Source organism: Balaenoptera acutorostrata, chromosome 4, assembly GCF_949987535.1.
Source record: "Balaenoptera acutorostrata chromosome 4, mBalAcu1.1, whole genome shotgun sequence".
Classification (NCBI taxonomy): Eukaryota; Metazoa; Chordata; class Mammalia; order Artiodactyla; family Balaenopteridae; genus Balaenoptera; species Balaenoptera acutorostrata.
In genome coordinates, this window is record NC_080067.1 from 31,171,369 (window position 1) to 31,186,425 (window position 15,057).

Genomic DNA, 15,057 nt, shown 5'->3' on the forward strand with positions numbered 1-15,057 from the left:
GATTACTTATCCCTCTCTGTTTGATCTATACATTTTATTTACCCTGTGGATAATAATGGTAACAGTGAGTATGCCCCTCTAGATTGTTGGGGAAACTGCCAAAAAGCTGTTATTCCTATCCTGCTTCTTACTACACAAGAGAGCTAGGAAGATAACTTATGGTAGAAACAGGACTTAGACTGCTATGTGTTTATGTGCAAACCAGAAAATATAAAGATATAGGGTTTTCTGATGCCAGGCAGGAGTCAAACAAGAGGGAAACTAGGGAGGTTGGTAGTGGAGAGAAGTGGAAAACAGACCCAAGGATGAGAAGGAGTCTACTCTTTAGCACATAGTGTTAATTAATTATTTATTGATATTTTTTAATAATAAATGATGACTGTCATGCAAACATTCAGTATCTCTATTAGAAAATTGTTGTTGCCCTGGAAATGATTTCTAGGTTGTTTTATTCAGTCACTTAAAAATATTCATTGAGAAGTGTTTATTAAAACATACTTAAGCTCTCACTGTATACCAGGTCTTTTTATAAGTACAAAAACATTTTATAAGTACAAAACTGTGTACTAAGAGACAATAGTCTCTACTTCAGTGAAACTTACATTCTAATGGAGGCAGTAGGAGGCTGACAATAAATCAAAAAAGTAAGGAAATATATATTATGTAAGATGAAGATAAATACAAAAAACTAGGAAAAACAATAGAATATTTCAATAATCCATCGAAATATGCTGATGGCTTGGCCCAGGGTAGAGGTGGTGGTTGGAAGACAGTAGTAGTGTAGTTGTATGATTGCGAAAAATTTTAAGAAAAACACTTTTCTAAATTAGACTGTTGTTCATTGCCCATATTCAAAGAAAGGATTTTGGATGAGTTCATGTTGACCCTTGACAGTTAGTTTTTAGGATTAATTGTTGCTGATGTTAAAAATTTAGCTTGTTGGTCATTTTTTTCTTAAATTTCTTATGCTGCCAAGAGCAAATCTATAATCACAGAATTTGCTTAAGCCTTTTACAAATGGATTTATTGGCCTGTCTCTACTGATAGTTCCTAACCTCCTGTAAAGCAGTCTCCAAAACTTGTCTATTTATAACAGTCACTTGGCTTGCTTATTAATACTGCAGATTTCTGAGCTTCACTGCAGATGCAATGAATCAGAATCTCTGTATATGAGACAAAACGGTTTTAATAAACAGCCCAGGTAATTTACACATACCTGAAAGTCGGACAGTCACTCATTTGCTAATGTGGTAAGGTATGATGAACAAATTCTTATTCATTCAGTTCATACTCTCATATACTTAGAAATCGAGTACAAGGACAATCAGATTCTGTCTCTCCAGCCTTACCACCCTCTATACATTTGTGTATAATCAGAGGATTACCATAAAGATCATGAAGGATAAGCTGCAGAGACCCTCATTTTCATTTGCCTCTTCCAGGGCTTTGTACTTCAATTTGTGATGATCCCAAACACTGCATAAGCCTATTGTCTCACCAAACATAAGGGGTCCCTGTTTACTTATTCTTTTAGAGAAGAGTTTCTTGCAAACTAGAAACCAAAGGTGAGGCTCACAGGAAGAGCCAAGATTCCAAGCCAAGTTCTCTTAATATTGTATTGTATAAATTACACATTTGCAACTGTTTTAAACCAACTGTCACTTCTTGATATAAAGTTTTACTTACTAGCCTTTTATTGAATTAACATATATAGAAAAAAAATAAAATTTTGGTATTTAAAATTTTAAATACCAATACCAATCATCTGAATGAACATCTATATTTAATGTTCTTCACTTTTGCTGTTGATTTACTACTACTACACAACTACTACAATTACTACTGCTACTGCTATATACACACACACACACACACACACACAAATTCACAAAAATTTTATATTTCAGATTATCAAGAGGTCATTTAGTATAATAGAATTGTGTTATAAAAATATGAAAGAATGCGTTTGCCTGTTTAGGAAAAGATGCCTTGATAAGTTTTAAATACTCAGTTTGTCTAATTGCTAAAATACTTAATATAGTCTTTCCATATATGTTTTCAGATTTAAAAAGTAGCTGGTGGTTTATCTTGCACAATTAAAATATTATAAAATTACTTTCAAAATAAATGAAGTCCTATAGTGACTTCCATTTTGTAAGGTCATCATAGCCTTAAAATCAGTTATTCATTCAATTTTTGTTGTTATCTTGAGACACACACACAATCAGGAAGGACACACACACACACACTCACAATTGCTGGCAGATTATTGAGAATGCAATTTTTCTGGCATAGAAGATATGTTTATGGAAAACTAAGAGGAACTCAAGGTCAGTAATAGGTGTTTCTGGAACACTTGTGGACAGCACAGTGAGTAAATGCAGGCTTGGCATTCAATAAATGTTTGATGATGAATGAATTCATATCTATGTTCTAGCCTGAAAACTAAAGTGACTTCTTTACCATGTGCTTGAATAAAAAGATGTTTAATTACAAACTTGATCACAACTATTGCTTCAATAGTTTTTAGACTCTAAAATACAGTAAACAGATCAATTTATCAGGAGATCACTATTCATGATCCAGCATTATTGGTTCAGGATTGAGAACTAATGGCTTCTTCCAGTGTCGAAATTCAGACTCAAAAATAATTTATTTACAGGCATCCGAATGACACTCAGTTTCAGTTCCTATAGAAACACATTAGAGAAAATGGGTGTTTTTTTTTAAGAATTGTTTTCCCTGACATATGTTGCAGTGTGATATTTATACTGCTGTCTCTGCTCATTATGGATTGCATTGATTATACAGCAGGAGTGTCAACATAACAGTGGTTTATTCCTCCATGGGACCATAGCACAAATGAAGTAGTCTAGCTTACCTCAGTGTGTCCTTATTGCTTAAGAAAATTTTTCATAAATAAAATCCTATCAACCCTTCCTGTTTCAGATTTAACCACACCCTTCAAAAAAAAAACAAAGTTCACTGCAGGGACTTTTATTAATTAATTGTGGAAATTGAAAATTAATGGATTGATGTATTGCTGTCAAATAATGAACTAGCAGAAGGTTTGTACAAAATAAGGCAATCCAATGTTCTATCAGTGCATTCAGGCTCTAGATAGCCTGTGTAATACTTAAAGACTTTCTTAAATAAGTCAGAATGGCAAAACAATAAGACTTGTGCAATTTTATATGAAAATTATCTTTGGTAGGATTTTTTTTTTTAAGACAAGACAATAAATACTGATCCTAAGGAAAAAATCTGGTATCTTTGATCCGTTATAACATCAAAAGACATCATGCAGAGAGAGAAAATAAAAGCTGCGGAATGTGAGAAGAGCTCAACATCACATACAGCAGACAAAGATTTTATATTTACTTTATATAAAAAGCTCTTACCAGTCAACAAAAAAAATATAAGAAAATGACATATCAGTTTTCATAAAAGAGGATAAAAAGGATATCCAAGTGACCAATAAATATAAGGCCATGAAATCTATATTAGGGCAACAATGTAATACCATTAATAGCCAAAGAATGGTTGTAAAAGAAAAAGGCTGAGAAGACGAGGCATGGTAAGGATGTAGCCCAAGCAAAGCTCTTATATATTTCAGGAGGCAGATAAATTTGTAAAGTTTGGCATTGTCTACTAAAGATGAACATACACAACTACTCCTACTCAGCAATGCTGCACCTAGGTATAAAATCAATACAATGTGTATGCTTATATACCAAGAGCCATTTACAAGAATAATCATAGCTCAATGATTTGTAACAGACAAAAACTGGGAACTATTAAGATAATTATCAACAGTAGAAAGGGATAAAAAGAATGTATACATGTAATAGAATAATACACAAAAATAAAAATAAACTACAGCATTACACAACATGGATGAATCCCACAAACACAATGATTATGAAAGAAGCTCAAATACAAAAGAGTACATACTATATAATCTCAGTTCGGTGAGTTCTATGCAAAACATAGTGAATTAAACATTAGGTTTTGTGATACATATCACACCATGCAATAGTAAAAATAATATGAAGAAAAGTGGAAAAAATTAATTGCCCTCGCAGTCAGATAAGTTGTTACATGGTAGGGAGGGAGCTGTGGGGGATAACTTCTGGAGGACTGGTGATTTCTCTTTCTTGACCTGACTGGTAGTTATGGGGTATTCTCTTTATAACAATTTATTATACTTAGCATTTATATTGCATTTGGCACTGTAAGTAACCTAGAGATGATTTAAAATATACAGGAGGATGTGTGTAGGTTTTATGCAAATACTACACTGTTTTATATGAGGGACTTGAGCATCCTGGATTTTGGTATCCATGGGGAAAGGCGGGGGAGTCTTGGAACAAATCCCTCAAGGATACTGAGAGACAACTATATAAATAACTGAAAATCAAAAAATAATTAATGAAAATCAATCTCTCTCCTTAGAGAGACAGACAGATATATAGATAGACATAGGTAGATATCAGGAAAAGTGGTTTGAAGCAAATATTTTGGGTATGTTTTTACAATAAAAATCATATTATTTCATTTCTGCCCTTTTCATCAGCTTCTTCATTAGAAAATCAAGGATATTTGTGCTTGGTGGAAAACTGTGGGTTTGTTTTTTATTGCTTTCCTCATGCCAAAAGAATGAATTTGAGATATAAAATAGATTAGTGGGATTAGAATGTTACTCTATTCAATTTTAAACTACATTTTCATATAATGTATTTCCCAGTATGCATTGATAATATGGTCTAAGTAGTGAGAACACAGAGAACGAAATAATTACATCAAATTCTATTTACTCTATTTTCAGCAGAGCCTCTGTTCCACACTAAACAATCCTCCTCTGGAGGGTAAAAGCATTTTCCCTAAACAGACAGAATCAAATCCTGGAGCAGCACCATTATTTCCTTCCACTGTTACCAGGAGACTTAGGGGAGAACTCTAGCTTTCTATTCCTGATGTTTCACCCAGTATTTACCACATTTTACCTACATGGCAAATAAGGAATTTGACTCCTAAGTAGCTTTTTCCATAAACTTACTTTTAAGCTCAACCTATCTTCAGAGTGGTCATATATTATCAGTGTACCACAGTGACCTGAAATTTTTTCATAGAAATTTTCTGTGCTTAAATGACAGATAGATTTGGTCTCAATATTTGACAATGCCTCTTTTCAAAATTTACCTTAAGGAATACATATTTGAAGGTTCAATGCTCATACATTAACACATGTACACAATACATGCACATTATATATATTCAGATACTATTTATATGTACGCACACATATGTATACATGTATATATTTGGTTAGAACTATTTTTTGTACTGTTACTACAAGTAACCTCCTTAGGCACATCAAATATCTGCTGATTTTTTTTTTTTTAATGATGAAGTAGGAAACTGCAGTGAGGATGTAGCTTATTTTTCCTTATTCCCCAAAGGTAGTTATCTCATGCCCTAAGCCACAAATTTAATTATCTACATCTTTACCATGCTTACTTCACAAACTAGAGCTATTTTTAGCAATCATTTAATCTTTTCTTGAATCCAGTGACAGCATTTCCATATCCTCTTGGAACTGAAAAATCTACAACTTCATCACATAATGTACTGGGGAGAGGGGGAAATTTTATTTTATAATTACTTTAAGTTTTATCTAGGTTAATTAGTTCTGTCAAATAAAACTATTATTTCATGTAATGCCTGAGCTTATGCATTTTTCCTCTGGTAGAGATAAATTAGGCAAAGGAGCTTTAAGCTCCTTAATAAATACCAAAGAACTTTCTTCTCAGGATAAAAGAGTCGTAAATGCAAATTCTGAATTAGCATTAACTTTTCCATTTTTCCTCCTGATTACATCCAGCTACTTTAAAAGAAATTTAAATCAAATGTGTCGTGTTTCTTTAGTTATAAAAAATAATTTTTCATAGTAAGTCATTTACTTTGATGAAAGACAACTCTATTTTAAAGTTAATGGTATGGAAGTTTTTAGCAAACTTGAGCAGAGTACCTACTATGTATAAGGAGGCTCTAATCTAGAATTTTTTAAATAATGATTTTTTTAAAATAGTAAAAACATAATTCTTGCTCTCAAAAAAAAGTCAGTGTAGGATGAACCCCGATGAGAAGTGAACATTGGATGCTATTTGAAAATTAATGAATGCATAGTAATTTTTTCCTTCTGGTGTTCAATATCATATTGTAATACCATATTATCATTGAGAAAGTTATCGATTCACCATTTTTTAATGAGCACTATGTCTAGATTAAACTCTGCCACACATTTCATAAGAACATAAATAATGACAGTAGGACCATGTACAGAGGGATTACCATGTGTAAGGCACTGCTCTAAGCTCTTTAGAGGCATTATGAAATTTAATAACTATAGAATAGTTATTGTAATTATCCAGTTTTTTTGTTGAAACAACTGAGTGATGAACATGCTAAATTTCTCATGATTACAGAACCTTCAGAAATTTACTTTAACATTTTAAAGTTAAAATTCAGGCAACCTGATTCCAGAACCCACACTCTAAAGCCTATGCAGTGCCCTTTACTTTCTCATATAATAACTCTTCAAGTTCTTTAGCTTTCAGTTTAACACGACGATAAGTGTTAACTTCTATCTTGTTATGTGTGTGTATGTTTTTTTATTTGTTTATTTTTTTAAGCAACAAGGATCTACTGTACAGCACAGGGAACTATACCCAATATTTTGTAATAACCTATAATGGAATATAATCTGCAAAAAAAACCCCAAAAAACCCAAATCCCTATGCTTACACCTGAAACAAACACAACACTGTAAATCAACTATACTTCAATTAAAAGAAGAACTATGTGGAACTTATATACCAAGATCTATCAAGACAGTATATAGGATGGCCAAGCAAAAACTGGACCATTACTTAGTATAAAGATCTTGCAGAAAACATAACTCTGTTAATGACTTCACTAACGATAATGTTGCTTAAGCAATTAAAAGAAAACTATCTGAAAATGCTTTACTAAATAATCATATAATTTTCCTTTTTAATTTGGTGTGGGTCCAATCTTATAACTAACACTATAACACAAAGTACTCTTGTTGCTAATTAGTTTGCCTTGTTGTGTAACAATTTTATGCTAATATAGATAGTTATAGAATACTAATAACTAAAAAAACAGTAAGTATTACAGTAAGATTATAGATTCTGAAATACTAGAAATCTCCATATTATGAAATATCTTAGGTATTATCACTGAATTTTAAAAAACAGGAAAATGTTCCTTCTAAACTTTAAAAATCATGTTTATTTAGCTTATTTTTTAAATATGTAAATTCTAAAAATATATCATATCGAGTATCTGATAAAGACTGTTTATGTCTTCTAGTTCTGCCAGTATTCCCAAAATACATCCATGATGACAATGGCATCATTGGGTATAGGCGGAGGAGGTTGGGGTCCAGCTTCTGAGATAGTCATTGAGGAGGGGGCACACCTCAGTGTGAGTCAAGTTACAAGTAGAATTTAGCCATGGAATAATATGCCTACCTCAGGCATCTTTGCTTACATTTAAATTATTCTTCCATTTTTTTCCCTAAATTTAACCTTTCTTTCCACTATCTCTAGTTCTCGTGTAAGCCCTCATCCTAAACACTCATTTATTTTTACTTTTTTCTCTCTTTTGTTCCACTGGTGTCACATAAGAGGTTATGTTCAGTAAACTATCTTCTGGAGAAGAAAAATCAAAATGTGATCAAAGATAAGAGCTTACCAAATTTAAGTTTTAAAACTCTAAAATACCTAAGTGGTTTAATCACTGGTTGCCCCAAAGTATTCTTTGTTTCTTTTCCAAGAGGATGATAATTCTTCATATATTTCCTTTTTCCATATGGGCACCTTGGCTTTTAAAGTATTAATGCCATAGCTCACAGCTTCGAGGGATGCAACCCTGTGGGCGGAGGACACAACAATGATAAAGCTTGCTTCCGACACTGGAACTAAGCCAAGTGGATAGAACACTGCTATGTGTTGGGTCATTTCTGCCTAATGTCACTACCAATTTTTCTGACTTCATTTTCTGCCATTGGTGGATATGCTTCATACTCTAAGCTAATGACTTTTTTTCCCTTCAAAGTTATTCCTTGTAGTCCCTACAAATAGGGATATTGTACCACAGAGTGGAGAAATCACCAGCTGTGAGATTTCATCTACTGAAAATTTCTCAGATGTGAATTTCATTATATCTTTAGATTTCTCTTCAACTTCATTCATATCTTCCCAAGTGGAAGAGAAGCCCTATCCTCCTATTCCCCCCATTAGGGGGGAATTTTATCTCCTGAATGAAGCAGGAGGAGCTGATCTCCAACCTCGGCATATTCTTGACGAACAGCACGTTACCTGATTTCTGACATCAGCCAGTCTAGGATGGCGCGTTTCTCTCATTCCACAGCTGCAATGCTTTTATTTCTTGTGGCACAGAAATGGTCTCTGAGTGAATTCCTACTATTTCAGCACTTTTTGCAAAATACTACACTACAACCTGGCACCGTGGCACAATCCCGTTAGGGAAGCCTCCCGAGGTATCCCAGTCCGCGGAGGCGGAGGCGCCTTTGTACACGTTTTAAGAAGTGAGGAAAGTTCTATTGAAAGACTGCAATATTATCAACTTGAAAGTTTAAAACTTCAAAGTTAGTAAGTGGTGCATCATTTTAGAATCATTTATATCTAATTAGATAATTTTTTAATTAGAACATTTGTTAGAAATAATTTTTTAATGTGTGATTTTGTTACTTTTCATTTTTAATGAGAAATATACAAATGTTTTATGACTTGTAACAATTAAAATAGATTAATTTGGACTAAATAATCTCTAATATATTATATTTTGCAGGTCTAAAATCTAGGACAGTGAATTTATTTACATCATGAGCAAATACGTATCATTATGATTTAAGGGGAAATAATCTCTGATAATTGGAAACCTGAAATGGTTATTTATATTGTATTCTAATACGATATAAACATAATTAAATAAAAGCTTTTTTTCAATTAATTTAACCCTAAAATTGTGATCACTAACTTAAAAAATATTAACAACAGTCAAAAAACAATTTCCACTTAGGTTCACATTTTTTTTGAAAAACTAACTGTATTAGTTTGCTAGGGTAAGAGATATCAGAGACAGTGGCTTAGACAACAGAAATTTATTTTCTTATAGTTCTGGAGGTTAGGACTCTTAGGTCAAGGACTCTCCATCCCCTAAGGGATTTTATTTTGACCCTTATATGAATATACTGCAAGAAAAGGAAAATAATGGAGAGTAATGAACATCTGAAAAGGCACTTACAGAAAAGTAAGACACATTATAAAACAATGACCAAAATGCAGAGAAAGACTATAATAAATGAGCTGAAAGATGTGAAGAAAATGTTAGAAGTCAGAAGAACATAAACTAGAATTATAAAAGCTCTTAAATGAGATGGGTAGACAACAGAAACACATAGAAAGAGATCTTACAGTTCTCAGAAAATAACTTTAAACATTTCAAATATGAAGCTTAAAGTAGAAGAAAAATAAGAGCAAATGGACACCAGGAAAAGTTGGGATATTAATCTTTAATAAGGTTTAGAGTGAGAATGTCTATTGTGGGCAAACATCTACCTAAGCAATTAAACATACATACAGATTACCTTGCCAGAGGAGGCAAGATACTCTGTCTATTGGATGGACTGTTTCTGCTGATAATGGTGGATAACTAGAGGCCCTGTAATTAAGCAGCAACTTAATAAAAAGTAATTGTTGGGTCACTTTGTGATGACAGTGGAATAAATGTTTTGGTGTTAATCCAAGATCTGACAGAAAAAGACACATTACAGTCAAATAATTGAAGACCCAGGCACTATCCTTTTAGCCAGTGAATTGTTTCTTTCCTTTGAGCAGAATGCTAGTCTAGGCTATGCTGGACTGTGTTTTAGCAATGTCATTGTGATACCCCATTTTCCTCCTAGTTTGTAGCAAAAGCACTCTCGTAAAGGGTTTTTACTTTGGCAAAGTGTCTGCTAAGATATTAACTTCAAGCTTTAAAGAAATTCAGTAGGTCAAGAATAAGGAAAATTCTCTGTCTTCAGTACTCAAAGCAACAGAAATAGTAATAATCCTGTAACAACTCTAACATACTGATCATTTACTATTTACTAGGTATTCTGATAAAAAATCTTATATAATGCAATTACAGTGAGAAGAGATGCACAAGAGGCATGTTTAATCCTGTTGGTTTTTTTATATAACCTGTTTTGTTTTTATTTGATTTTTGTCTTCATCCTTGACACCAAGTGGGGAAAAATAGGTGAATTATATAAATGCCAGACTGTTCAATTAATTTGGTAAAGATCATTCAGCCAGAAAGTAACAGAAACCTACATTCAAACTTGGATCAGCTGACCCCTAAATTCCAAACATTTTACATTATTAATTTAACTGAGTCATTTAGCAAAAAATATAAAATATATCAGAAATGTTTTATTGTTTTTTTAAAAAATTTTCATAAACTAAGGCATTCAAGGATATTTTCTTTTGTTTGGCCATGTGGACATTTAATTTTATCAAGTTCTTCAAAATCTGTTAATTCTGTTCCCAAAGAGAAGGTAGTGCTTGATTATAAATTCATATGTTTCTGATTAATCTTTCAATGATTAACTAAAATTCAGTGCAGCAAGCTTTAATAATTTTTTTTTACAAAATATGATTGCATTTAATTATAAAACATTAAATATAGTCTTAACTGTTGAATTTTTAACACTAGAATGCTCATTTTAAATATGATTCAAAGAATAATAATTTGAAGAAATATGAATACTTGAATTGAATCAGGTAATACTTTATTCCAATCCTATAAGTTTTACACCTATTACTTAAAATTAATTAGTTTTCCTCATTGAGAATAAGTAAACAATAGCGTAAAAGTGACCTAGAGGGACTATATTTAAATCAGACAATTTCTAGGTTTATCTTAACCTTTGATTTGGTTGTCTCATCTTTGGGGATGCTATAAAATTTATTCATTATATAAATAGTTTTCTTATATTTGACTATTATTCCCTTGATTTGCCTGCTTAAAATTATTAAAGTTATATATAAAATTCAAAACATTCAAAAGGAACTAAGTCAGAGTAATTAAATTTTCAGATGATTCTTTTTTATGTTTGTGCCGTTATAGTTACAAGGTTATTGAGACTCAAAACTGCACTATGGTTTTAGGACACCCTCTAGATACGATTGTATTTTCTATTTAGGAGAAAGGTTTCCTTCTACTGTTTTGTCTTTCATTCCTGTTTGTGATAACCATTATCACCTGCTTACTCATAGGCTAAATCAGTGAGTGTGAGCCCTGAGACATAAAAAGACAGGCTCTGCACCCAGATAGCTACCATAACCCGCAGGGCTAGAGGTAAACCTACCAGAAGTTGATAGAACAGGAACTGTCGCTAGCTTTGCAGCTCTGTCCTCATACTGTCACTGGTGACAAACTCCAAGCCCCTACCATCAAAACCAGCATCCTCAACAGTCAGAGTAGAACTCATCAAAAATGAGTTAACAGCTATGCAGTTGAATATTTATAACATGGGGTATGCTAGTAAATGTTTAATAACCAACTCTTAAGAAAGAAGGAAAAAAGCCCTTATTTGTGGCATTGCTGATTAATATGGCATGAATATTTCCACCAAGGTCTCCTTCAAGCTGACAATGTCATGTCACTGAATGGAGTTGGGGAGAAAGGCACACGATCAGCTCCCTGGGCCAGTCTGAGTCAGCTGCAGCACACTGATGACTGTTAATACAACAGGGCACTGATTTTCATTCCCTTAGAAAATGTTTAGTGAGGTCCTCCTATACCAGATATTGTTTCAGGTGTTAAAGATATGTAGTGAACGTAGCAGAAATGGTTCTAATTTTTATGAGATTTACATTCTAGTTAGAGCAAGCAAAAAACAAACCTTTAAAGATATATAAGATAATACCAGATTTTGTATAAGTGTTGAGAATCAGTAGAATAGAGTGACCAAGGGTACAGTGGGATTAATTTAAAGCAAGTAGGGAATACTCACATTCAAGCCGATGCTGAACGATAAGAAGGAAACAGGGAAAGCTCTGGACTGAGAATTTCAGACGGAGAGAACAGTAATGGCAGGAACTAGTGTGGTGTACCAGGTACAGAAAAAAGACAGTAGGTGAGGCAGAGAGTGAGGAAGAAAGTAGGGGGAGATGAAAACAGAAACATGGCAGAAGTCAGATAACATAAAGCCTTAGAGAGAATGGTGAGGAGGTTGGAATTTATTCTAAGTGCAAAGTGAAAACTTTTGAGGGTCTTAAGCGGGATTGAGACCTGAAATTATTGATATTTTGAGAATATAATAAGAGTAAAGCAGGAAGACAGTCAAGAGTCTACTGCACAAAAACTGGCAGAAAATATTGGCCATACAGACAAAAGACTGTCAAGAAATTTCACAACTCAACAGACAAACCCATTTAAAAATGGGCAGAAGGTTTGAATAAGCATAGCAAAAGAAAAATGACAAATTCATTCTCCTATGAATGATGAATAAGTACATGAAAAGGTGTTCAACATCCTTAGTCCATATACTGTTATGATGGCTAAAATTAAGACTCACTTTATCAAAGGTTGGAGAGGATGGTGTAAACGAAACTCTCATACACTGCCATTACACTCGTAGGCATTTAGCAAAGAGAAAAGAAAACATATATCCACGTAAGCACTTGTACACAAATGTTCATGGCAACTTTAATTATAATAGCCAAAATACTAGAAACAATCAAATATCCATCAACAAGTGAATGGATAAACAAAATTTTGTAGTGTATCTATGAAATGCAATATTAGCAGGCAACAAATGATAAAATCTCGAAATAATTATGTCAAGCGAAAGAAGTCAGAAAAAAAGACGAGATAAGGGATACATTTTATATACAGAAAATTCTAGATAATTCAAACAAACTTTTAGTGTCATGAAGCAAATCTGCTTAGGGGTGGAGAGAAGGGAGAGCGAGTTATAAAGGTGCATGAGAAAATTCTCAGAGGTGATAGATAGGTTTATTACATTGATTGAGGTGATATTTTAATGGTTGTATACTTATGTCCAATCCAATCAAATTACACACCTTAAAAATGCCAGTTCATTGCACTTCAAATGTGCCTCAGTATAAAAGGAGGAGAAAATAGCATTGATTGTATATCCAAGCAAGAAATTATGATGGTCTGAAATGGCAACAGTTTCAGATGAAAGGAAATGTCAGATTTAAAATAATTTTGAAGTTGAAGCTGACAGGAATTTTATGTGGCTTAAGGAGGAGAGTTAGGACAGAGGGAAATGCACACTGATTTCATGGTATATGTATCTGGAGAGTGGCTATTTCCTGTGTAATTGCTCACCTTCTTCATTATTCTTTTGTACCAACTGATAGAAACATGTTTTGATCTTTCATTACAAAATACTTCTGGCTCATCTACACTGCATGCGTCTCCACTAATTTCAGTTTCAGCCTCTAAAAAAATGTTGAAAATAATAATTTGTTCAATCAGATTCTTAGGTTCTGGCTTTCATAACAATTTATTACCTTGGCATTACAGGTAAAGAAACAGGATACTGAAATTTCTGAAACATTAGTTTCATGCTTAACTATAAATGGATATGCTAACATATTACTCACAAGGAATATTAGCTAGGGTCAAGGAAGAGAAAAAAATTTCATTATATATTCAAAATATATAAATTAAAGAAGAAACACAGCAAAAGTGATAATATTCTTAAGACTGTCAACATTTATCTCTCATATCGTGCAATAACTTTAAAATAAGTGAACCGTTTAATATTTATAATATTTGTTAGCATTAAAACCATTTTACAAATAAGACGGTTGAATTTTGGAGAATTTAAATAACATCCATGGGCAGTCATAAGCGAGCATTTGATGATGTTAGATTAAACTTGATTACTCTAATTCTTTCTACATCAAACCATCACTTTTTCTAATCCACTTATTATAATCAAGAATATTATTTTAAACCTTTACCTTCAGACACTTTAATTTCAGGTTACTTTTTTTTCCCTCTAGCTACAACATTTCTTTTCTTAGCATTAAAAACTTAGAGATTGAGCTGTCAGAACTGAGCTAGATCACTTTCTTTTATTCTAATGTACAGAAAACAACAGAAGTAATCCCCACCCCATGTCCACCATCTTACTGGGAGAACAGTAACTAATGAACAGTGTACCACTTTTTTTCCTATAGCCAAAATTTGTGAGTCTAGGAACAAAGGAGTTGAAATTGGAATGTCACTTGTTTGGCGCATTTGAAAGCTACATGTTTCATTCTTATTCTTTTGAATTCTGCTGGGTTGGAAGACTTAGTACCAGTAAAAGTAGGGATAGGGTCGGTTATGCTATGGCAAATAAGTAAATAAGCAAACAAATCTCTTTGGCATGACAAAAATCATTCTTTCCACATATACTTATCACAGTCTGATGCAGACTGGTCAGTATTTCCCATCTGGTAACTACAACTAGGACATGTGACCTCCAATTCCATTGCAGAAGGGGAGAAAGGGCGATAGGTTCAAATGGGGTTCTTTTAAGGACCACATCTGGAAACAGCTAATGTTATTTCTGACCATATCACATTAACTAAACTTCAGTCACATGGCCCCAAACAAACTGCAGAAATGGATGGGAAAAGTTTTCCTCTGGGTCTTGAAAGAGAAAGCAATGTGGTAGACACATAGCAGAGTTCCTGCCACAAAACCCAAGAAAGGGATATTTCTACATAGTGAAAAACCATTGATTCCTTTAAATTGGAAGCCAAAATTGCTGAAAATATGCCATTAATGGACTCCTTGTGGCACAGAAGAATGGACAAAAAAATGAGTTATGATGTTGACTGGATAGATTGATCCTGATTATCACGGTCCTAGAATCTCAGGACCATTTGCAAAAATGACTCTAACATCTGAACATATAATTTATTCTTATAG

The 15,057-nt window shown here is 33.1% G+C and overlaps 1 long non-coding RNA gene and 1 pseudogene across 1 annotated transcript in view; both read right to left on the reverse strand.

Annotated features, from left to right (window-relative positions):
* The window catches only part of LOC130708145 (uncharacterized), a 46,534-nt gene that overhangs the window by 12,162 nt on the left and 19,315 nt on the right, over window positions 1-15,057 (reverse strand). The gene's annotated exons all lie outside the window — the stretch shown is intronic.
* Window positions 7,821-8,385, reverse strand: LOC103021088 (molybdopterin synthase catalytic subunit-like; annotated as a pseudogene).